We start from the raw sequence: 24,670 nt of genomic DNA, 5'->3' as shown, positions 1-24,670 counted from the left end.
TCATACGAGAACGTCTGTTGGGTGGTGGTAACTGGTGACAGTGTGGTGGTCGCACCCTTGGGCGCCAATGTCTGTGAAGGCTGCCACTAGCATCGGCACGAGTTTGGCAAGCGCGATCCTGAAGCCGAGGGAGCACGACAGCTCCATGCTCCCATTATCGGCAGGCACACCTTCCAGTAGGTAAGCCTGGCATGTGTCGAGCACGTATCTTCCGCGTCGGCGAAAGTGATCCCTCACGAATTCCTCAAATCCTTTTGGTGTCCGACGCAAGAGGTGGAGGGCAGTTCGGAGAGTGAGCAAGAAGGCGTTCCCGCTGTAGGGCAGCGCGTTGCGGCGACCCTCCGGCCTGCCAACCAGTCCCTCGTAGCCAGCCTCGTTGTAGTATGGTTGGTCATTGAGGACGAGAGCCTGGAGGGAGACGACGACCTGGAGGATGCTCGATGTAGCTGGCGACCACACCTCGGTGCCCTCGCCGCCAAATGTGTTGAGCAAACTGAGACATTGGCCACCAGACTCGTAGAGGTTGGGATTAAGGCGTAGGCCGAAGGAGTGATAGAACACTTGCGGTGGCACGGCGGGGTAGGATGGCGGCAACTGCAGGTCGAAGAAGAAGAGCCCGTCATGGTATGGTGTCTCGCTTGCGCCAACCATCACCACCCGTAGCAGGTCCATGCGGTCCTCGAAGGCATGCACGTAAATGGTTTCTGTGCGCAACTGATCGATATGTTAATTTCATTCATCCACGTATTATTATACACGTTTCAAACCAACCTGGGGCTGGTGCCATCGTACGTACCTGGTAAGCTGTTGTCTAGTATTTTCCACTCCTTCTGCACGGTCTTGACCCACCTCCTTCCGCCGCTGCTACCCTGCAGTTGATTTGGCAAAAGGAATATATACATGTCAAAAGGAGAAAAAACATGCATATATGCAAGTATGGGGAAAAAGAAGAAGGTAGTAACTTGTCTAAGTCTTGGTGCGCATGCACCTACCTCATGCGTGGTGTCAATATAATGGTGATCCGGATGGCTCTTCACTACATTGAATCGTTGGAATTTAGACAGATCATCGTCTGCAGTGGCATCTCTAGACTTGATCATCACAGTTTGGTCATATTCTTCGTCACTATCATCATCTCCGTTAAGATCTTCTTGTACTTCCACATTCTGAATGGCTGCAGTAAGGACATCTACTTCATCCGCTGAGCCGACACTGCCGTCGACCATGCCGCCTTCGACTTCTGTAGCATTTTCTGGATCATGTTGTTCATTGTCCTGTAATTGGATATAATTAAGATACATCAACACTAGCTCCAAGGATACTTCATAATTACCAAGGTCCAGGGTTTGGAGACGTTTAGTTAAGTTGCGTGTGCATGAGATAATATTTTAGTACTCTCGTTTAGGTAGATACATACTACTTGAGGAGCATCGACATCGTCCTCGTCCGCCCACTCAAGTTGCGTGTAGTGTTACTTGTTGACAACACTGATCGCATGGGGTAATACCTGAGACTCATATGGAAATTTAGCGGTTAGTAATTCAAGCATATATAGATGCACATTGGAGTAATAGAACATGTGTGGCCATGCAAATCATACCGTTGAGGTGCTGTTGTCGCCCCACACTACGGGAGAATTGCCGTACGCCGACGGCCAGGCGATGTGCCGACGGCCAAATGTCGGGGCCGTCGGCACAGTAGCCTCCGGAGCGCGGCGACGAGGATGACCGTCGGCGTTAAGTTGACCGTCGGTACAGGCTGGATGTGCCGACGATCACCGTCGGCACAGTTCTGGCCGTCGGCACAGGACCAGTCTAGCCGTCGGCACAACATTTTTTTTTCTTTTTTTCCACTACAGACCTGTGCCGACGGTTTAACCGTCGGCATAGCTTTTTCCTATTTCTTCATGGCAGTCTTCAAAAAAGCATAACTAAATCATTCTAACTGAGAAAAATAAGTATAATATATCAAATTTTGCAGAAAAACAAGATCTATCATAGAAAAATATCAAAAATGGAATATTTCGAATACCTAAATAAATTTTCTTAGAAATGAGCTATAATGTTCGAGGTTTCATGGCTTTCACACACGCCAAAAATAAAAAATGGTCGCTTGTGGGTCGGATTAGAAATCCACGTCTGGGGTATTGCTTACCATCCTAGGGCCCACAAACGTGCCAAATATGACATCGTTTCAGCGAATTATGCCATGCCGAGGCCGTTTCCCACCTCATTTCCCCTGAAATCCATAGAACCCCGGACGTGATAGCTCTTTTCGTGAAGGGTTTTCCAAAATAATTGCCACATCCCAGTTTTGACAAATGGAATGGTTATTATGACATATAAAATGACACCACGCGGCTCAGTGGGATTTTTTGACTTCGTTCAAATTGCCATCTGGCCAAAACAGGCCCCCCAGGACATGCGATATCGCCGTACCGGGCGTGCGGGTGCATCCATTCGCGAAAAAACTAAACGGACAAAAATTAGCACATATAATGATGCGTCGTAGAACTAAAAACATTTTTTCCGGAATTTCTGGAGCGATGGATAGTTGAACCCTAGTTCAAATCCGGTCAGTTTCCAGCGGATTCGGCGGGACACCGCCGGAAGCCGCATGGGTTCTCAAATAGCTAACGCGTGTACATGCCATGTGATAGGTGGTGCGTAGGTGGTCTACTATCATCGCACGGAGGTTTCACGTCATACTAAAATGCGCCACATGTAGCTGCTTCACAAATAAAAACCGTTTTGGCACGCTAAAAATGAAACGATGGTCGCCCGTGGGTCGGATTAGAAATCCGCACCCGGGGTCTTGCTTCCCATCCTAGGGCCCACACACCACACACGTGCCAAATATGACCTCGTTTCGGGAAACTATGCCATGCTGAGGCCATTTCCCACCTCATTTCCCCTGAAATCCATAGAACTCCGGGCGTGATAGCCCTTTTCGTGAAGGTTTTTTCAAAATAATTGTCGTATCCCAGTTTTGACAAACGGAATAGTTACCATGACATATAAAACGACGCCATGCGGCTCGTGGGATTTTTTGACTTCGTTCAAATTGCCATCTGGCCAAAACAGGGCCACCGGGACATGCGGTATCGCCGTACCGGGCGTGCGGGTGCACCCATTCGCGAACAAACTAAACGGACAAAAATTAGCACATATAATGATGCGTCGTAGAACTAAAAAACACTTTTTCAGAATTTCTGGAGTGACGGATAGTTGAGGCCTAGTTCAAATCCGGCCAGTTTCCAGCGGATTCGGCGGGACAACGTCGGAAGCCGCATGGGTTCTCAAATAGCTAACGCGTGTACATGCCATGTGATAGGTGGTGCGTAGGTGGTCTACTATCATCGCACGAAGGTTTCACGTCATACTAAAATGCGCCCCATGTAGCTGCTTCACAAATAAAAACCGTTTTGGCACGCTAAAAATGAAACGATGGTCGCCCATGGGTCGGACTAGAAATCCACACCCGGGGTCTTGCTTCCCATCCTAGGGCCCACACACGTGCCAAATATGACCTCGTTTCGGGAAACTATGCCATGCTGAGGCCGTTTCACACCTCATTTCCCCTGAAATCCATAGAACTCCGGACGTGATAGCCCTTTTCGTGAAGGGTTTTTCAAAATAATTGTCGTATCCCAATTTTGACAAACGGAATAGTTACCATGACATATAAAATGACGCCACGCGGCTCCGTGGGATTTTTTGACTTCGTTCAAATTGCCATCTGGCCAAAACAGGGCCACCGGGACATGCGGTATCGCCGTACCGGGCGTGCGGGTGCACCCATTCGGAACAAACTAAACGGACAAAAATTAGCACATATAATGATGCGTCGTAGAACTAAAAACACTTTTTCCGGAATTTCTGGAGTGACGGATAGTTGAGGCCTAGTTCAAATCCGGTCAGTTTCCAGCGGATTCGGCGGGACACCACCGGAAGCCGCATGGGTTCTCAAATAGCTAACGCGTGTACATGCCATGTGATAGGTGGTGCGTAGGTGGTCTACTATCATCGCACGGAGGTTTCACGTCATACTAAAATACGCCCCATGTAGCTGCTTCACAAATAAAAACCGTTTGGGCACGCTAAAAATGAAAAGATGGTTTCCCGTGGGCCGGATTAGAAATCCGCGTCCGAGGTCTTGCTTCCCATCCTAGGGCTAACACACGTGCCAAATATGACCTCATTTCGGCAAACTATGTCATGCCGAGGCCGTTTCCCACCTCATTTCCGATAAAGTCAACCAGATTTAAACTAGAGGTACTTGATCTATTGCTCATGATTTTTGGGTAAACTAAATTGTAGGTTCAAAATATGATATGGATGTCATATTTGTATTCCTCTCATTTTTCTGATCAATTTAGACATATTATTTGCTAAATTCGTATTTAATGATATTAATTATTCCATATTAAATAAAAAGACAAAAATGAAATCATTTAATTGTTTTTCAAATTCTATATTATTATTATTTATATATATTTATTGTTGTTTACTTAAGTAATTGTTTAGAATTCAAAAATATAGAGATGTGGCAGTACGGTTAAAGGGTTAATATGATTGATATGGTAGTATTAACAACAAGGGCATCATTTCTTTCATGGAAGCTCATCCGAAGAGAACCAAGAAGTTAAGCGTGCTGGGGCGGGAGTAGTGTGAGGATGGGTGACCAACCGGGAAGTTTGACTACAAGTGCAATTTGACCTAATAGTAGGTGTACTAAGTGTAAGTGTGATTGTGAAAGATTAACAAATAAAAAAGAATAAGAAGAAAATTAGAAAAAAAATATTTTAAAAAAAAACATAATTTGAATCTTTTTTCAAAAAAAATTTGAAATTTTTGAAATACTATGCCGACGGTATAACCGTCGGCACAACAATCTGTGCCGACGGCCAGTCTGTGCCGACGGTGATCGAGCAGTCCCCGACCAGAACTATGCCGACGACGCTACGCCGACGGTCACCGTCGGCACAGCCTATGCCGATGGCCTTCTTTGTTGTGCCGACGGCTGGCAGCCGTCGGCAGACTGGAGCTCTCCCGTAGTGCCACTCGACTTGGACGTGGCCGTCACGAAGGTCAAGAACGCGCCCTACCCATGAAAGACTGCTCGAGGCGCTCTTTGCTTGTGGTTGCTGCACTACCAGTGTACTTTCACTTACATTTGATAGCAGACGAAGGACGACGTCTCCATAGAAAACTGAGTGGTCAGGGTCCCTTCTCAGATCATATGCACTTACGATATCGTCGCATTCGACCTCCCAACATGTGGACGCCGCCTTGAACCACGACACTTTCACCATGTGGTCTTCGGAAGTTTGGCTTTTGACGAAACCAATGCGCCTTGTTGATCCACACACGAGGTCATCTCCAGTACCATCTACTGCGGCGGCATCGATGAAATCATCACCGGCAGCCGAGTTGTCAACAACATACTGCCCAGGAAAAAAATGAGTTCGTTCGTGAAACTCAAGGGGTTGATGACCGTCGACCGTGCCCCATGTTGTCGCGTGCCGTCCTGCCACAAGACGTCGACTGAAGTGTTGGTGTTGCCGACAGTCATGGTGGGTGGTGGCGCCGTCGACTGTGAACTTGTGTATTGTTGCTCGTCATGGTCGTCATTTTCTTGTGTATTAATAAGAAAGCAACAGTCGGCTAAACCCCACGCGCAATCGGCATCGGAGCAGAAATAAGTCAGATCGTCAGGGTTCTGGTAGGCCGGAGGGGCGAGCTCTTGGAGAAGTCGTTGCTCGATGCCATGTTCGGCCGAAGCGATCCAGCAGACAAGGACGCCGGCCATCTCCACTTTGGTCACCTTCCCTTCTTGGCGGACCGGCTTCCATTGGCCGTTTAACCACTGCGCGTCTATGAAGATATCCGACGAGTGACGGGTGACGACGACGGGTGCCCCGGGGTAGAAGGCGGTGTTCGTCTGGGGGCGGTAGTTACGGTCCTTTGCCAGTTCTATCTTCTTCCACTCTGCATCCGTGACCCTGCAGACCGCGCCGTCGTCGAACAATACGTCGATGTCCAGGGATACTTCGACCACCCGGCCCAGCCACTGCCCAGACACAACATAGTCGCCAGGGCTAAGCGCCCGGACGCGCCGCACGCCGGCCGTCGGCACGCCCATTACAACCTTTGTCGGTTGGGAGCGGCTGTTCAACTGGACGACGTCGAGCATTGTGGTGACACCAGTTACCACACCGATCTGGCCACCCTTATCAGACGCCGACCCGACGATCTGCCCGACGTAGAGAGTGCTCCTGTCCATGACGGCCATGTCATCAGCCTTCTTCATCACCAGTGATCCGTCGATGCGGAGCACCGTGAACGTGTCAGCGTCGTCCCCGGTCACTACCCCAGAAAGGGAAATTCCTGACGGCCAATTTCCGTCAGTAATAACTAAAAACCCGTCAGGAATGCTCATTCGTGACGACAGCCGTCAGGAATCAGCCGTCGGGAATAAGGTGTCAGGAAAGATGACTGTTCCTGACGGTAACCGACGGGAAAGAATATTCCTGACGGAGTTTCCTGACGACCCACAGGAGCAACGGAAGCAGAGGTTCCTGACGGCCGAACCGTCGCGAAAGCCCGTCAGGGACAAGAGCCGTCAGGAATATACATCTAACCCTGACGCTCAAGGAGAACCCTCAGGAATGTCTTGCCGTCAGAAAAAAAGAGTTCCTGACAAGGCTCTCCGTCAAGAAAGCACCTGCGTGGGTACTGCAGAACGAACGTCAGGGATCTGAGAAAGACGTCAGGGATGGGCGTCAGCAGTGTTGCTGAAACATTTCCCAAATAGAGCCGAAAATTCAGTTGAAAAAACAAAAAAAAATTGACAGTAATATATAAATAAATCTGTGCATTATCAAAACAGCACACATCAGATTGACAAATCATATTCAATATCTTTTTCGCATTGAATAAATCACACAGTGATCCATAATGACACGTACTGTATGCATAACAGCCACTTGTTTTTGGCAACATAGAGGAGACAAAGCAAATGTAGAAACACCCAGGTTCATAACTGCTCACAAAGGAAAGTCAAACTCCAGCATGGTCGCTACATGCGTACCAGCTATATTCATGCTTATTATTCATCTAAGATAGGTGACTCCTCCCATGCGAGCTGTATGAAGCTAGACTGATGGGGGAGTATCACTTTGCTCTTCGGCGGGAGATGATGCCATAAATGGAGTGCTATCATTTTCCGTAGATGGGGAAGATTGATTCACCTACAAAAACCACATGAAGAAACATTATTTTAAATTGTGCTAATACAACTACAATTATGTAACTTTGAAGTAGGCATATCCCTTGCATACATATAGGTACTAGATGGTACGCTGTATTTATACGACATGTACTACGTAGCAGTAGTACTAATAGAATAAATAACTAGAACTTAAGTACCATTGGCTTTCTAGTGCAATGACAAAGATAATACAGTCAAGCATCAGTCTTTCGGCAGTACTAGATGGTTCGCATGTATATTATTCATGGCAGATCAAGGGAAAAATAAATAAAGAAACTGATATCAGGGTACCCATGATTTGCATTTGTTACTGCAAAGGTGCTTCTCAAACAACAATTCCTTTTAGGGGATAGTACAAAAGCAGATATCATTACCCAAAGGACTTGCTTCAGGTTGCTTAAAAATAAATAAACACAATGCTCATACTATTGGTTTTTAGTACTTACATGAACTCTGTCTTCCATCGAGTCACCTTGAAGGTCTTCGGACAGGAAGTCCAGCATTGGTATAAAAAATGCATCGTTAACCAGAAATCAGTGGGATGTAACTTCTGTGAGTAGATGGGTGCAGAAACCGTTGATCTTACTTGGTGGCCAGCCCCATCCCCGATGGTTATGTAGACCGGCGAAGACTGGCCTGGGACAGGGGAGCACAAGCCATTTACAATGTTCTATGCGACATCTGATATCCTATGCTGCAATCAGAGAAAAAGGTTCTGTGTCAGGAGTTCAGGACTGAGCTGTTATTCTAAGCAGGAGAGTAAACCACATTGAACTAATTATTTGTAGCTGTTGTACCATGGAGCATGCATCAGAGTGATCAACCATGGTGTTTCGCTCCTGTTTACCTTGGGGAACTCAGCTTCAAGCCACATGTACCGAGAAGTATATTTTCCTGGCAAATAATTAGCAAACCCTGTCAAGTTACCTTCAATTTTGGTACTGGCTATCAGCAAATATGCCGGAGAGAAGTATATATGTTTCTTCTTTGCCCAAACCCAACATAACTGAATTATTCTTTCCTTCAGAAGTGAACCTACGGTGCGTAACAATTAAGTGTAACAATCATTAGAGCTCCTGGCGAAGGCGTGAAAGCTCTAACCCAGACCTGAATACATCACATCACAGTCTCATGCTCAGGCTCACCATTAACCACAGTACTTAAACCAGAACAAATCAAGTATAATGGGAGTAGCCTATCATAGGGTTTAACCGAATCCCAGTGTGAAATATTTGCTTGTTTAAATTCCGAACTATATATTCTTTACACTCACATGAATCGTGAGATAAAGAAATATAAGAAATAGTGAAATAGTGAAATGCAAATGAGTTCAAACATTCATGTTACTGTCAACAGAAATCTTCAGTATAACCAGATCTGCTAACCAATGATATTGACTTTCCTCTAAGTAAACAATGACTTGCAAGTTAACTACTCAACACAACTACCTCACCAGCACAACTAATGAATTACGACTACAATCACCTGCAGATTGCCATTCATGGCCACTGACTTGAATTCTTCAGGGTGCTATCGTCGTAACTTATACATGAAACGGATCTGGAGGTAAAGGTGATCCAGTTTCCCTATTTACATTCAGTTACATCTACTAAAAGACGCCTATTTTAGCGTACATACATGCCGAACTGCCCAGTTTGTTGCTTGAGTTGATAGTAAGTATGTCGTACCTGAAGCAGGAAAGAAGAGATGGTGTACGGACAAGCAGGGGGGAGGGGGTTGTGTTGTTTACAGTGACGACCGGAGTAGATCGAATGGTCAGCGGCTGAACTGAAATCAGGAAAACAAATCTGAGAAAGAGAGGAGAGATTGAGAGCAGAGAAGATCAGATAATTACCTAAAGGGGCGATGTAGAGCAGATCGAGGGGAGCCGGAGAGGATGCGGTAGCAGGTGGTTCGCTGAAAATTAGACGGGCGAAGAAGTTCGCGCGGGGTTGCGGCTTTCCGGAGGAGGGGCACAGCGGCACACGAGGGCCCGGCGGCTGGAGAGGGGATCTTCTAGACGGACGACGGTGCGGCGTCGACGCAGTTCGCCATGGACGGGGCGGCGGCAAAGCTCGATTGTGAGGGGAGTGGACAGTTCGAGGAACTAGGGATTGACTAAGTTCAAGGTTCATTCCTGACGCTGGACTCGGTCCACGTCGCGAGAGCCCAGTCTTTGGCGCGAAGGACCCAATATTTTCATCAGATCCGCGCGCACAATGGTCCGCGAGCAGCCAAAAATCAGTCGCGACGGACTGGAACCCGCTCGACACGAAAGAAAGAGGCGCTCGCGACGGTTCCAGACAATCGTGAAGGTTATCGACCCGTACGTCGCGGATGTTTCCAGCTTTCGCGTCACACGCTCGTCCACGTCGCGAATCGCTCGCTCTCGCGACGGATGGCTCGGAACCGTCAAGAACGTTCACGGACGTCAGGATTTTCCTCGTTTGGGGTAGTGGGTGAACTGAAGCACCAGGCCGCAGTCAAGGGCCCTCTGGAAATAGCACGCTCTGGTGTGAAACTCAGCAGGTCCAGGGAATAAAGTTTGGTATATGTCCTGACGCCCTCCTCGTCGGCGGCCGCCATCTTTACTTACTAGGGAAAGAGTGTGGATTTTGTACACCCAAGCATGAGTGTGGGTGCTTTCTGTACCGTTGATGGATTTCTTGAGATGTGTGCTGCCGTTGGACACTTGGACATTTTGTTTTGCATCAGCCTTTTACCTATCACATCTCTATTTGTTTTTTCCTGCCTTTTCTCCGTAGTACACGCGACATGCCTACTTTATCCATGCCGAGCCCTATTCCGTAGGGAGAGATTCTGCGTGCTGCCCTGTAGCAAGGTTCCCGGGCTCCATTTTTTCCTCTCTCCCCGGCTTCCTCCGCCGCGGAATCTCGCTCTCGCTGCCGGCGAACTTCCAGTTTCTTCCTCCGCCCCCGCCTTGAGTATTGTCTATCGCCGTTAGATCTGCACTGCTTGCGTTTAGCCGCCGTGGCGTCTGCTCCGCATTGCAGCTATTCCCCCTCCCATCCTCTCCGCCGGTGGCACGCTGGAACAGAATGTCATCGTCGGACCTCTATGTGTTCTCTCTCCCCTCTCCTTGACTTGCTTATGCACTGGATGCCGAAACAAGTACAGTGCGAACAATTTCCAGAGTTTGGAAGGGGCCGAATCGACACCGTTCGTCGTCTCCACCGTGCCGCCAGCAGCCCAGCGCGCAGGTACAGTAGGTCGTTGCCGAAGCTCCTTTTCTTATCTCTTCCCATATCCTTCCCTCGATTATGTACTGAAGGCATCTTGGTCTCCCTGCAGACAATGACTGCCGGAACAAGTTATGGAGGGAGTGACGGCGCACCATGGAGAGCTTCTTCGTGCGGTGGGGCGCCGTCGAGCGGGTCATGCACGGTGGCGCCATGGAGGAGCAGGCGAGGCGGCGGCGTTGGGTAACGGTGGAGCGGACGATGCGACGGCTCTCGTCTGCATTCTCCGTCGCGCCATTACAAAGGCGTGCTGGCGGCAGCGTCGCGGGCCCGTCCTAGGCCCTATCTGGGCTAGCTTGTCGCGGCAGCTGCGCACGTCGACCTGAGCGGCCGTCGACCGGGACAGACAGCGTGCGCCAGCGCGAAGTGGCTCCTGGCCTTTACGCAGCTCCTTTTCACGCCCACGTCAGCTCGTGCGGGAGCTCAGCCTCGTCGCGCTGCTGCTGCCGCCGCGGGAGCTGCTCAAGCAATCGTCCTCCCCCGCGGCGGGCAAGAAGGAGCAGGGCGTCAGAAAAGTGCCGCCGTCCAAGGAGAAGGCGGCGAGGGAGCCCACGCTCATGTTGTTCGACCTACTGGAGTTGGCGCTGAACCGCGTGCTCGAGGAGGTGTCCCCGGCGTCGCTTTCCGCCATGGCGTGCGTATGCGCGAGGCTCAGCCGCTCAGGGCCCTCTGGGCACGCCTTTGTGCATTGTCAGTTAGCAATTCAGACCGGTTTAGGCGCCTTGTTCCTCTGGTTTACTCGTGAGTTGACAATTAGTTAAACAGCAGCAGGCAGACTGTTTTTAGGAATTAGGATCCTTTCTGTCCGATAACACCTAGCAAGAAATCCGTCCTGTACCAACTACCAGTCTACCACCGGCGTGTAAGCTGTTTTCATGTTGTGTTTTGATAATGATCAATAAAATGCCTTGCAGCTCTTGCGACTAAAGAAAAGATCAGGTTTTCCTTCTTAATACTATTGAAGTGCAATCCACAGGCTCTTCAGCAGCGGTTCCGGCTCCGCGTAACTCGCCGGCGATCGCTGTCCGCAATGTCGCTGCGGCAGCGGCTCGCAGCCTCCACAATGAGCAGGTGCTTGAGCGCCGTGTCGGACGGTCACTCGCCTGCATCACCGGTCCAGAAATAAAGGGCAGAGGAAGGAGAGAAAAGAGGATACGGTGCTTGTGGAGAAGAACGGGAGGAAGAAGAAAGCAGAGCTGGTCGATGCAGCAATGAATGGGCGTCAGTTTTTAGGATTCCAGGCGCCTGCCCATGACACAGAGCAGTCGCTTCGGGAATCCTGCCTGTGAAAGCCTTGTCGGGTGGCTTTTTACCCTGTTTCTCTGGGACCCACGAGCTTTGGTAAATTGGAGGAAATGGCTTAACAGGATTTCTCTCACCTGCCATCTTTTTGGATCTCAAAGCATCGGACGGCTGCCACAACATCCATATCCATGCTTGTGTGCACAAATGTATTTCCTCTTACTTACTATTTCTTCTCGACGATATGTATAGGTGTCCCGTGTCCAATCGATTGGCCTGGTAATATAGTTCTTCATACAAGACCGGCGTTTATGGAGCTATATATATAGCCAGGTGATTAGATTTGTATATACGCTTCCTAGCTAGGAACGGTCGGAATTCGAGTCGAGGTAGGATTAGATACGGAGCAAGAGTTCTTTTCTTTGCGACCCCGGTCTTACGTCCTCTTACTAGAAGGGTGGCCATCCCAAATGCGAGTGCCTCATTTTTAGCACCGTGATCTATAGAAAAAAATCTCTAACATAATCCACCGAAACAAGAAATCTCACAAGGACAAATTGAGAATCAAAATTCTACAATGTTTTTGGCATTTTTTCAAAAAAAATGATTAAGGTTGCCGAGGATATACATACCAAAGTAAAATTAAAACGTAGCATACTCGCCATCGGTCGGGGTGCTCGACGGGCAGCGTCTCCATCCTTCCCCATTCTCCTTTGATACGCCCACACCCACTAGTCCCTCCAAAGTGCAGATTCACGCATCTGTCGTTCGTCCGCCTCCTCGAAGATATTTTGCCGCTCGGTCGCCTTGAAGAGGTCAGCGCCCTCCTCCGTCGGTGCCCATCCGACAGAGATTATTCCAATGACGCGCTATCATGTTGCGTAAAAGACCTCCTATCGGTAACATGCGTCACCTCGAAGCTTCTTCATCGTTTCATACAATGCGAGGACCGCCTTCTGCTAATGCCGCCTGCTCCTTCGGGTCCATCCCGTCACTCGATTCCTCCAAATCATTGTCCTCGTCCTCTTCCGCCGCCACCTCTTCCGCCGCGGCCTGTTGTTCCGCATCAGCTATGAGCCTATGAGATGCGCGTTGAGTACCGCAACCTCCTACTTGTCATCCTCGTCGATCTTGGCTTCGAGCGACGATGATGTAGTTTTGGCAGGCGTAGGTGGAACTAGCGGTTGAGGTGGAGGTGCTTCCTTTCATAGCCGATGCAGCCCAGCCTGGAATAGGTCATGGCGTGGCGGCGCAAATACGTGGAGGTGGAGGGATAGGTCTTGTGCTACATCGGGACTGTGAAGGCATTAGGGAAGGAGGGCGATTTTATAGGCGGAGGCGGCGCGGGAAACGGAGGTGGGAAGCGGTGGAGAAAGGGTGGGAAGGAATGGTGCGGCATTAATGACGTCGGGTGGGGAAGTAACGATGGCAACACGTGGAGAAGACTCAGCATTGATGAGACGTCTCACCTACATCCGCCTCGAAAACCGTCATCAACATTGTGGAAAAACTGCCCGCATGTGGTTTGTGTCGATGTCATGATGGGCCCACTACTCTTCACGTTGCCCGCAGGGAGCCCTGTGTAGCGGGACATCCATGAGGTTTCGGTCATGGTGTTGAGCCGCACCGGATCGAAAAAGTCCTCTAGAACACGCTGCTAGACGCAATTTTCTATATGGTACATGCTTAAATAATGTTGAGGTATGTTTGGGAGATGCCACGGGAGATCCGCTAAGCACTGGGACTTTTTTGAACAGACCAGCATCCAATGTCCAAATGAACCCAACCGGGTCCCACCAACTGCAGTTCCCGAGATCTGCATCGACAATAGAAAGTTCTCGGGATCCGTGGCGAGCGGTCCCGCTTCCACCAGCTTTCTTTTGTGTTTCGTTTTGTCGCGTTCGATCACGCGAAAGAGATTGTGCACCGAGGAGGGTGGGATGCCCTACGTGGGTTAGTGGGCGCATGGGTCCACAAACACGGTATTAGGCCGCGTCGAACCGAAAAATCCTTTGAGGCATGTAGCTAGGCGCGGTTTTCTATGTGGCACGCCTCAAAGCCTTTAAAAAAAGATTTGGAAGAGGGCACCAAAATGCTCTAAGAATTGGTACTAGCTAGCAGATATGGTGTTTTGGCTCATAGGTCTAGATGCATTTATTAAATAAAATATATTTTAAATCCAATTCGAAATGTCAAAAATTCTGAAAATAAATTCTAGGTGTAAATTCGGACATTCTATATTGGCTCAGAAAATTTGGCTCACATGGTATTTTCGAACAATTTTGAAATGTGATTGTTATGAAGTGGGTGCATCTACACTATTACACCTACAAGTCAAAGTGAATATCCGCTAGCATGTGGACTTTTTTGAACTGCCTATTAGCATCTGGATAATTAGGCATCCGATGTCCAAAGGCGGACGCTACGCGTCGGTCGGCTGATGGGAAAACCAAAAATCGGTTGTTCTCCGCGCCGTACGATCGTGATCCGACGTCCAGAATCACCCGCGACGTAATTTTTGCATTTGCCCCCCTGATTTTATGCAAACTCAACCCGCAATCCTTACATCCCCAATAACCCGAAAGGGTATGTTTCTTTGGACCTGGTCTTCTCAATATTTACAACAAAACCGCCACTCGACGACTAATCCAAGTCTAATACATAGTATTGCAACAAAATCTCTCACTTAAACACAAAAAATATGTACTATTACAACAACAAAAATTACAAAAAATATAAACAAATAGTATTATAAAAAATTGGTTAAACAACAATTGTTTTGCTATAGGTTGGTTTACAACAAAAATTGACAGCAATTAGAATAAAAAATCAAAAGCTATAACAACAAAAACATGTGTTCGTAGCTGTGAAAATTTGATTGAAAATAACACATTTTATATATATCAAATTACAACAAAAATCACCAGCTATTTTTACCAAAAATTATTGGCGATTACAACAAAATAATTTATGGCAAACGTCCAGGTAAACATTACAGCATCTCTGACATGCTTTCTTTATAACTTTTATACGCATTTATTACAAAACTAACGAACATATACAACATCTCTACAAAAAAAAGTGTCCATGACTAAAACAATTACACCAAAAATCATAAATAATTACAACAAAAAAGTCATCCGTTTACAACATATCAAGAAACACACATTTTCATAACATATCACTTAGAAAAATCTTACAAATTATGTCGTGTGAGTTTACAACAATTTTTTATCTAATTGTTACAAATCTGGAAACAACACTGTACATTTCTTTTAAAGAAAAAAAGCAACACTCCAGTTTTGGGCGAAAAACCAGGCCCATATGGGCCGCGGGAAGCGAGAAGCGATCGGAAGCGTTTTCCATATGCAAAGGACCAGCGATCGGTCGACGGATTGGAAGCGTTTTGCATATGCAAAGGAAACTGCAGTTCCCAGCCTCCCATGATCCGCATCGAGAAAAAGAAAGTTCCCGGGACTTCCATGAGCTTGCTTTTGTGTTTTCATTTTGTCGCGTTCGGTGACGCGAGAGAGAGGATGCGGCGAGGAGGGTGGGACGCACTGCGTGGGTTGGTGGGGGCATGGCATGGGTCCCGTCCCGTGTGGTCAAGAGACCAAGGTCTCGGCTTGGTCCCTCCAAATCCAAAGGGACCCTTTCACGCTAGCATTCCCTTTCCATCAACACTGTACAACGTTGTCAGCGTTGTACAACTACGTACGATCGCACTTGGTGCCGCGCAGCACCTTCAGGCCAAAAGAAGGTTTGTGTTCACGTGCAAAAGAAATGCTATAGACTGATAATAATCACTATGCCTTTGTCAGGAGGGTATTCCTTCTTTGCGCAAAGGCAGAAACAGAATATCAGCATATATAAATCTAATTCTTAGAACTTCATTAAAGAACTCAAGAAATGGAAAACAAAAATCAATCGATCTGCGCTCCGCGTATCCAACAATAAAATGTAGGTGTGCTAGCACTAGCGAATGACGGATTGCTCGATCACATGCATACCGGAACGGAACAGCTAGAACTAGACCATAATTTCAGAATGGAACGATTGAGAAGAAAGAAAAAAACGGGTTGCAACGTTGGCCAACATCATGATGTATCACAGTTCACAGAACAACAGCAGTAGCATCACGATTCATCCATGGATCCAAGCCAGGTTCGGCAAACACGAGTACGTACGGATCAAGTTCATCATGCAACGAAAAACATCCACACCATGGGGTCTCTCAAAATGAACAGGAGCAAAGAGAATACCGAACCATGATCTATTCTAGTAGCCGTCGCTGCCCGCCGCCTCGGCGTCACCCTCCGCGGCCGCCGTGTCGCCCGCCCCAGCCGCCGCCGCTCCTTCCTCGCCCACGGCCGCGATGTGCTCGACGCCCTCGCCCGCGCCGTGCTCGCCGCCCTCGTCCGCGCCGTGCTCGCCGCCCTCGTCCGCGCCGTTCTCGACGCCCCCGCCCGCGCCGTGCTCGACGCCCTCGCCCGCGCCGTGCTCGAAGCCCTCGCCCGCGCCGTACTCGACGCCTTCGCCCGCGCCGTACTCGCCCGCGCCCGCCACGGCCTGCGCGTCGTCGGAGCCGGAGGCGGCGGCGGCGAGGAGTCGTAGCTGTTGCCGACAATCAGCACCCCGACCTTCAGGGGCTCGGGGAGGCGGACGGTACGGCTCAGGTAAGCCGCCCCGCGCGAGTTGGCGAGGAGCTCGATCGCCAACTTCTCCGGCTTCGGGACGCGGCGGAGCGCCGCCGCCGTAGCCTTGGCCCGCGCACCTTGCTCAGATTCGCCATCTCTCCTCTCCTCTCTTCTCTTTTCTCTCTCCCTTATCGCTCTTCTCTTCCTGACTCTTGTGTTGCGATGACGAACGGAGGAGGACGGGCAGTATGTATTCCCGACGAGATGAGCCTTGTTACGAATGGTTACGCGTGTCATTGGCGTGCACAGAATAGGGCTCGATGACAAGTGGGCCGCCGCTACATGGACCCCACATGTCATTGATACAACTAAGCCTCCCTGTCTGCTGCTCATCCAAGCAGAGCGTTCGAAAGTGAGGTCGAAGCTGCGATTGGCCATTGGTGGGCCCGCATGTCAGTGGGATCTATTCCTTGAAAAGCAAGGCAGCCGAACGAGTTCCAAAATCAATGCTCATCCCAGTTCTCCGCTTTTGTTCTTTCAAGGAATCCTAGCTAGTTCTCTTGTAAATTTATTGGCAACTTAGAAATTTTGAATTTGACGGTGGATCGGATGTACCCATGTCGTACGATACTCTTTTCGTTCCCTTGTAAAATCAATTAGAAAGGAACGGTGGGAATACTAGTATAACTATACTCCCTCCATTTCCATAAATAAGACTCACACGTCTTCAAATACGAACTTTGATAATAAAAAATTGAACAGTTTTCAATTATACTATACGTAATTAGTGTTATTGGGTTAGTATTGAAAATACTTTTAATGATGTTAAATTTAGTGGGAGTGACTATATAACAGCCGTCTGTTTTTCAATTCATGAACAGACACTTTTTCAAAAGCAATTAGAATGTGACAACTGTACTACTAAAAAATCCATGAAAAAATGGTGCAATTGACCAAAAAGTGTCTGTTTTCATTGATGGAAAACAGACAGATTTTCTTCAGTACGAATTTCAGTATGCAATTCTCACTTTTGAGTCCACGTTGAGTTACAATGGCTCACTGTCTCAGCCCACGTTGCAGCGGTGTACGCCTAATAAGTCATGTGTTCTGATACCCAGAACATGCAAAGCACACAAAATTGGAACATGGAACACCTTTAAGCCCATAACACCTGATCGACCTTCTGTCCAGCAAGCAAACAGAACAGGAGCTCTACCATCCCTTCCACAGAAGAACTGCCACGAGGTTTTTCCTTCTCTGGTTTTGACAGAAGACCTACTTCAATTTGCAAATTCTTTGCAGTCCAGGATATATGCTCCTGAACTCCCTGTGATGCGAAAACATGAATTCTGTTCTGTCAAATTCGAAACTACAAGTAAATGCAAAACTGAAAGTAGGGCTAGAGTTAGACACATGTATTAAGACCTCATTTTCTATACTCTTATAGATGCACTTTCCTGGAACACAATACATGCAAATTACTCCTAGCAATTAATAAAAAATAAGTGCAAATACTGAACCAAAATAAGAACCAACCCCCACTCTTTGATACCGATGCTGATAGTGAAGTTCAAAAAATATATGAAGAAATGAATCTAACTAGCACTTACATACATAGGTGCACTAAGTAGTTTTGTGGTGTACCATACTACCATATGAATCATGAAGTTCAGGATTGAGACAAACTGTTGTTCTGGAGGTCATTGGATAATGTGCTTTGTCATGTACAATTTTGCAAATTGTGTCCTGTTCTCGGTGGAAGGAGTGACCTACCAAATACAACATTCAGACTTAAACAACAAATAGCATATACATGGAGAGAAACAGAATATATGTGGACTATAGGAGTAAATGGTAAATATCTGTGTACACATTGGTGACAAATTTTTGCACTACATGGACATCAAACATACGGTAATCAATGCCACTACTAAGAAATAATGAGTTCAGAACAAGATAGAAATTTAAGAGAGAGAAATCTAAGAACACTATGTGCTTCTGTAAAATAAAACCTACATGACAAAATCCTTCAAGAAAAAGTAAACTAAAAATTGATGGACCAAGTAACACTTGCCAGATTTGGTAGTGGATGCGGGTTTGGGAACTGCTTCAATTTCCGTTGCAGGCCAAGTTCCTCCTGAAGATTTATTTATCGGTGTTCCCTTACAGGTTTCCTAACTGACTAGAAGAAAAGCCTGAAATAAATCTGAAAGATTTAATGAAAGAGCTTCTAATTGAGCGCTATCCAGATGAAGGACTAGCTACTTATGGGACCTATAGTGCTAAGAGTTTTCATTATAACGACCATCACTGTGGAGCAATACTATATGGGTTTTGGGTAAGTGTAAATCCCTTACTACTATACATTAAGTAAGATTGGTAAGTTGAATAATTGAGTATACAGAATTGAATGTAATCAACACTATATAGAACTGAAGCCACTTGATACTTGACGTAACTGAAAACTTAAGCGACAGAATGAAAATGAAGCCACGCCGGACTAAATAGCTGAAGATTACTAAGGCTGAGAGAACAATCTGGCTATGCAATAACAATAGAATCTGCGGGTAGAAAAAAGCAAGCCAGGGCTAAGCAGAAGATAGATCACATACTAAATATGACAATATCTTATAAATGCATTGAGCAGAAAATGATCTCTGATAAATAAAATGTTGAGAATCTGAGAAACTGAAAGACTTGAAATGATCAAGACTAAGGTCCATTATAGAAAAGAATGCTTAGATAATGAGTAAAAAATGAAGATTACTTAACATTGGTAAGATTAATTAAGCAAATTGAACTGGCCAAAAAGATGAACCAATAAACTAAGAAAGACGGAGCATGAAACTGAGGAAAAAGACTTGAATGGGCACACAAAATTGTATTGATTTCTTCAATACAATTGACCCTAAAAGAGAAAAGTGTGCTTGAAAAACCCGAGCAATTGAGAAAGAATGAGCAATCGATTTCTTCAATACAATTGAACTTATAAGAGAAAAGTATGCGTGAAAATCCCGAGAAATTGAGAAACAATTATCCAACCAATTAACTGAGAAAATGAATAAAAAATAATTAAAGAAATCGGGAATAAGTTGCAAGATGAAGTAGTGACTAAGACAAATAAGGAATGAAATGCCTGAATAAACTAGAAATGGAAGACTAAAAATGAGAGATGGAGAGGACTGAGCAAATAATACTGAGAAGAAGAGACAAAGAGATACTTAAGATATATAGAGAAAGACATAAACAGAGACAAAGCATCGGAGCGAGCACATCAAGGAGGAGTGCAGCGGCTGCTGTTGGCGCTGATTCGTACAAGTGGCGAACGGACGGAAACGAGCGACTCCGGTTGTAGGTCGAACTGGATCCGGTCAGGAATGCAAATGGATAGTTTGAGGCAACAAAAAGAGACAATGCCTCAATGCTCAAGCAGAGACACATCGAGTAGCTGAGAAAATAAGAAAAATAGCAAAGAAGACTAAAAGACATGAAGCTGAGGACTAAATGAAAAGGCGAAGATGACTGAAAGACTACATACCATCAAAGAAATAACTTAAAAATTATAAATAAAAGGCCGAAAACAGAGAGAAAAGGAATAAAAAAGCATTCAACAAGAATTATTTGAGTATACTGAGGAAATATTACTAAAAATATGAGATAAACGCGTGTACATGCCATGTGATAGGTGGTGCGTAGGTGGTCTACTATCATCGCACGGAGGTTTCACGTCATACTAAAATGCGCCACATGTAGCTGCTTCACAAATAAAAACCGTTTTGGCACGCTAAAAATGAAACGATGGTCGCCCGTGGGTCGGATTAGAAATCCGCACCCGGGGTCTTGCTTCCCATCCTAGGGCCCACACACCACACACGTGCCAAATATGACCTCGTTTCGGGAAACTATGCCATGCTGAGGCCATTTCCCACCTCATTTCCCCTGAAATCCATAGAACTCCGGGCGTGATAGCCCTTTTCGTGAAGGTTTTTTCAAAATAATTGTCGTATCCCAGTTTTGACAAACGGAATAGTTACCATGACATATAAAACGACGCCATGCGGCTCGTGGGATTTTTTGACTTCGTTCAAATTGCCATCTGGCCAAAACAGGGCCACCGGGACATGCGGTATCGCCGTACCGGGCGTGCGGGTGCACCCATTCGCGAACAAACTAAACGGACAAAAATTAGCACATATAATGATGCGTCGTAGAACTAAAAACACTTTTTCAGAATTTCTGGAGTGACGGATAGTTGAGGCCTAGTTCAAATCCGGCCAGTTTCCAGCGGATTCGGCGGGACAACGTCGGAAGCCGCATGGGTTCTCAAATAGCTAACGCGTGTACATGCCATGTGATAGGTGGTGCGTAGGTGGTCTACTATCATCGCACGAAGGTTTCACGTCATACTAAAATGCGCCCCATGTAGCTGCTTCACAAATAAAAACCGTTTTGGCACGCTAAAAATGAAACGATGGTCGCCCATGGGTCGGACTAGAAATCCGCACCCGGGGTCTTGCTTCCCATCCTAGGGCCCACTGACATAGGCATCCCAAATGGGCCTGCCGAAGATGGTACCCGGGGTTTACTGGAGGCCCAATACCCGAAGAATAAGAAGATTCGGGAGTCCAAGATTTATTAAGGAAAGATAGAGTTGTAATAGGAAGTGTTGTTTGTAATCTGGCGGGATGAGTTAGAAACCGTCCCGGACTCTGTAAACTTGTATAGCACGAATCCCTCGGCTCCACCTCCTATATAAAGGGGGAGTCGAGGGACGAAGAATCAATCGAATCATTGTCTGCAAACCTTAGTTTTCATATTCGTCGAGTACTTTCCGGCTGAAACCTTCGAGATCTACTTACCCTCTACTTCCAACTAAACCCTAGCCTACAATCCATAGGCATTGACAAGTTGATACCTTGTCAATTGGCGCCGTCTGTGGGAATTAGAGGCGTAAGGAGCTGATCTCGATGGCACGCTCAAGATCTTCGACATCGTCAACCGCAAGCAACACAATGGATCGAGGTAAACAGATCGCTGCTGGTCTTGTCGATTTTGTTCCTCACCCACCCTCCCGTTTGGATGCATATGCGTATCTGGCGGAGCCCATGGAGATGACGTTCGGAAGGTTTCACTTTCGCGTCGAGAAGGAAGGATCGTATCGTGTCGAGATTCCGATTTCGTCGGGATCGTCGGTGGTCGATTCCGATTTTTCAAACTATGCATCGTCAACCGAGTCAGGAGAAGAAGAAACCTCGGCGATACGCTACGTCAGCACCAGAGCAAGAGAGAAACTCGCCAAGATCTTCAACGACATGTCGTTTGAGTCATCTGCGGACTCATATATAAGCGATGGCTCAAGCGATGTCGACAGTTACGACTTCATCGACAAATCTCTCACAGTGGGCAAGGTCTTCATCAATCTCAACGATGATGTCACCAAACCCAACGTAGATCTGAGTACAAAGTATCATCAGATTTACGCCATTGAAGATCAAGAGGAGACATCCGAGGCTTTCGGCGGTTTGGGAAATCCATACGTCGATCCCTCCAATCTGCGACAAGGCACAGGCAACAAATACGTCGGGCCGGAGCCGCGAGATAGAGTTCAACTTTCACAAGCTGCGTGGGACAGAGCCGCGAGAGCTATGAACGGCACGAGAACCAATGGCTACCACAGCCACACCGGAAGAATTGCAAGCATATCAATATAGGCTCGCACGAGCTGCCAGGGAATTGGAAAAGCAGAGACGGTGAGTTGAACAGAGAAAGGAGGCAGCTTCGCATCCAGCGAGAGAAGGGCAGATCTAAGTCGACAATCTAGAACTACGGGTGATAGCCACCGGGAGGCGCGGAACAGAGCAAGATCAAGGCTGCAACACATACCGAAGCGTAAAGAGAGCACTTGGTCCGAACCTCGACATGTCCTTCATGTCGATAGATACAAGAGGAAACATCATCCCTAAGACACCGGAGGCTGGGTATATGGCGACACATGCTTTTATCCTTGCGTCTAAACCACCTCCGGGTGATCCAAGGGAAACATTGTACAATATGGCGGTAGCAGGAGTTGGAGCTATGGGGACAGCGTTTGTATCAACGCCTCCCGAAGGAGTGGCAAGGCAAAATAGTCCACGACTGCAGCAGCAACAGCGGCAGACCGAAGGGCCGAGTGGAGCAAGAGACACAAAGCACGAGGCAAGAGTCGACGAGAGCGCGGCAAAGCGAAGGGATCATCGGCAATCTCCGGAATTGACCGATGAAGATATGTGTGGCTTGCCATGCTTTACGAGGAGAGTCCGGAAAACTCGAGTCCCCTCGGGATTCAAGTTACCCGATAATTTCAAGAAGTTCGACGGCCTTCAAGATCCGAGAGGATTGGCTAGTCGACTATCCTGGAGACGGTGAAGCTCACGGGAGGAACTAGGGCAACAGCCATGCAAAGTATCCAGGTGCATTTGAGTGGAGCCGCACGATCTTGGATAAAGAAACTCGCTCCGGGATCCATCGACAGTGGGAAAGTTTCGAGGATGTGTTCGTCAAGAACTTTAGATCCACGTGCAAAAAACCCGCGTCGTTAGAGGAGTTGAGAGCGTGTCGACGAAGCCGGATGAGCCAATGAGGAAGTACATCCAGAGGTGGAATATCATTAAAAACTCAGCGAAAACATATCGACGAGAGAGCAATAGATGCGTTTGTCGCGAGGAGTCGAGCGTGGAGATTTCGTCGAAGATTTGGGAAGGACCAATCCAAAGACAGTATCCGCGTTAATGGAGATAGCAAATAAATGGGCGAGACGGAGAAGACGCCGTGCACAACAAACGACACAGTCGCCGAGAGGAGGACCGCGGTCGAAACTATCAACCGAGGCGAAGATTTCCTCGGACGTACGTAACTACGATGCTCCAGACAAATTTCGGCGGGTTTTCGGACAAACACAGGAGGAAGCAACGAGAGATGATTACCGGAGAAGCAGCGAGCAGCGAGGTGATAACAGGGATGATTTACGCAACGAGGCAAAATAGCGGGCCTAGGTTCCCAAGACCTTTCGTGTCCCACGAAGAGATGATGAACGGACCGTGCCGGATGCATTTTTCCTCGACAGAACGGAAAAAGACAGTCAGGGGCACTTGCGGAAGGATTGTCGAAATTTTCAAGCAATGTTGCGGTATGCGAGAGAACGCTAATGCACGGGCAGCACAGAGAAATCCTCGAGAACCCGGAAGCGAGATTCACTTGCCGCCTCCTCCCGCGATTACAGACGACAATCGGCATCGGCTCGAGAATAGCGGCGGCACCTGCACCACCACCTTATGTTGATCCTAATTCCAATGGAGCGGTGTTGATGATTCGAAGGGAAGGCCGTCCAATAGAGCTCGAGAAAATAATCTCACGACAGGTGTTTATGGCGGAGAAAATGCCTCCACCAACGATTGAGTACCTTAATTGGTCGGGACAAGATATCGGCTTCACAATAGCAGATCATCCGCAGCAAGTTCCTCGACCGGGGCGATCGGCACTTATTCTGCGGCGATTATCGCGGGATTTGATGTCTCTCGAGTGTTCATAGACGGCGGCGATAGCTTAAACCTTATGTATGCGAGATACATTGAGGAAGATGAACATATCCTTAGCAAACTTGAAACCAACAGACACAAGGTTCCACGGCATCACACCGGAGAAACCAAGTTATCCATTGGGAAAGATCAATCTCGACGTTCAGTTTGGGACCCGAGAAAATTATAGAATCGAGAGGCTCGAGTTTGAAGTCGTGGATTTTCCATCGCAATATCACGCTCTGTTGGGACGACCAGCATATGCTAGATTTATGGCAGTGCCACACTATACATACTTGTTGTGGAGACTGCCTGGACCAAAGGGACCAATCACAGTTAAAGGAAGCTTTGCCTTAGCCGATAAGTGCGACAAGGATTTCCATCGATTGTCAGAAACCTTCGGGATGCAAGCTGAGTACTTGGCGTCAAAAAGCATGACTGATTACGACGTATTGCCAGACGTTGGAAGGCCAAACAAAGAATCAACTTTCGCATGCAGAAAAATTCAAAAGAGGTGCAGATTCACCCGACAGACCCAAAAAAGACGACATCTATCGCAAACGACATGGATATCGCATAGGAAAGCGCGCTCGTCGAGTTCCTCCGTGAGCACTGGAAAATCTTCGCATGGTGTCCAGCTGACATGCCAGGAGTACCCAGGGAACTTGCCGAGCACCACCTAAACTTGGATCCACTAAGCGAGACC

General features: G+C 47.4%; 1 long non-coding RNA gene and 1 pseudogene across 1 annotated transcript; both read right to left on the bottom strand.

Moving 5' to 3' along the window:
- Positions 1-6,441, bottom strand: LOC127338997 (probable ubiquitin-conjugating enzyme E2 23; annotated as a pseudogene).
- Positions 6,442-17,403: 10,962 nt separating this feature from the next.
- Positions 17,404-20,027, bottom strand: LOC139833431 (uncharacterized). Its single transcript, XR_011749185.1, has 2 exons — positions 18,482-20,027; positions 17,404-17,734 (listed from the first exon to the last, which is right to left on the bottom strand). It is a non-coding gene; the product is annotated as an uncharacterized lncRNA (long non-coding RNA).
- Between the last annotated feature and the right edge of the window lie 4,643 nt (positions 20,028-24,670).

The sequence above is a fragment of the Lolium perenne genome, chromosome 1 (assembly GCF_019359855.2).
Source record: "Lolium perenne isolate Kyuss_39 chromosome 1, Kyuss_2.0, whole genome shotgun sequence".
Classification (NCBI taxonomy): domain Eukaryota; kingdom Viridiplantae; phylum Streptophyta; class Magnoliopsida; order Poales; family Poaceae; genus Lolium; species Lolium perenne.
Note: the sequence above shows the minus strand (reverse complement) of the source record. Positions and strands in the feature narration are given on the sequence as shown.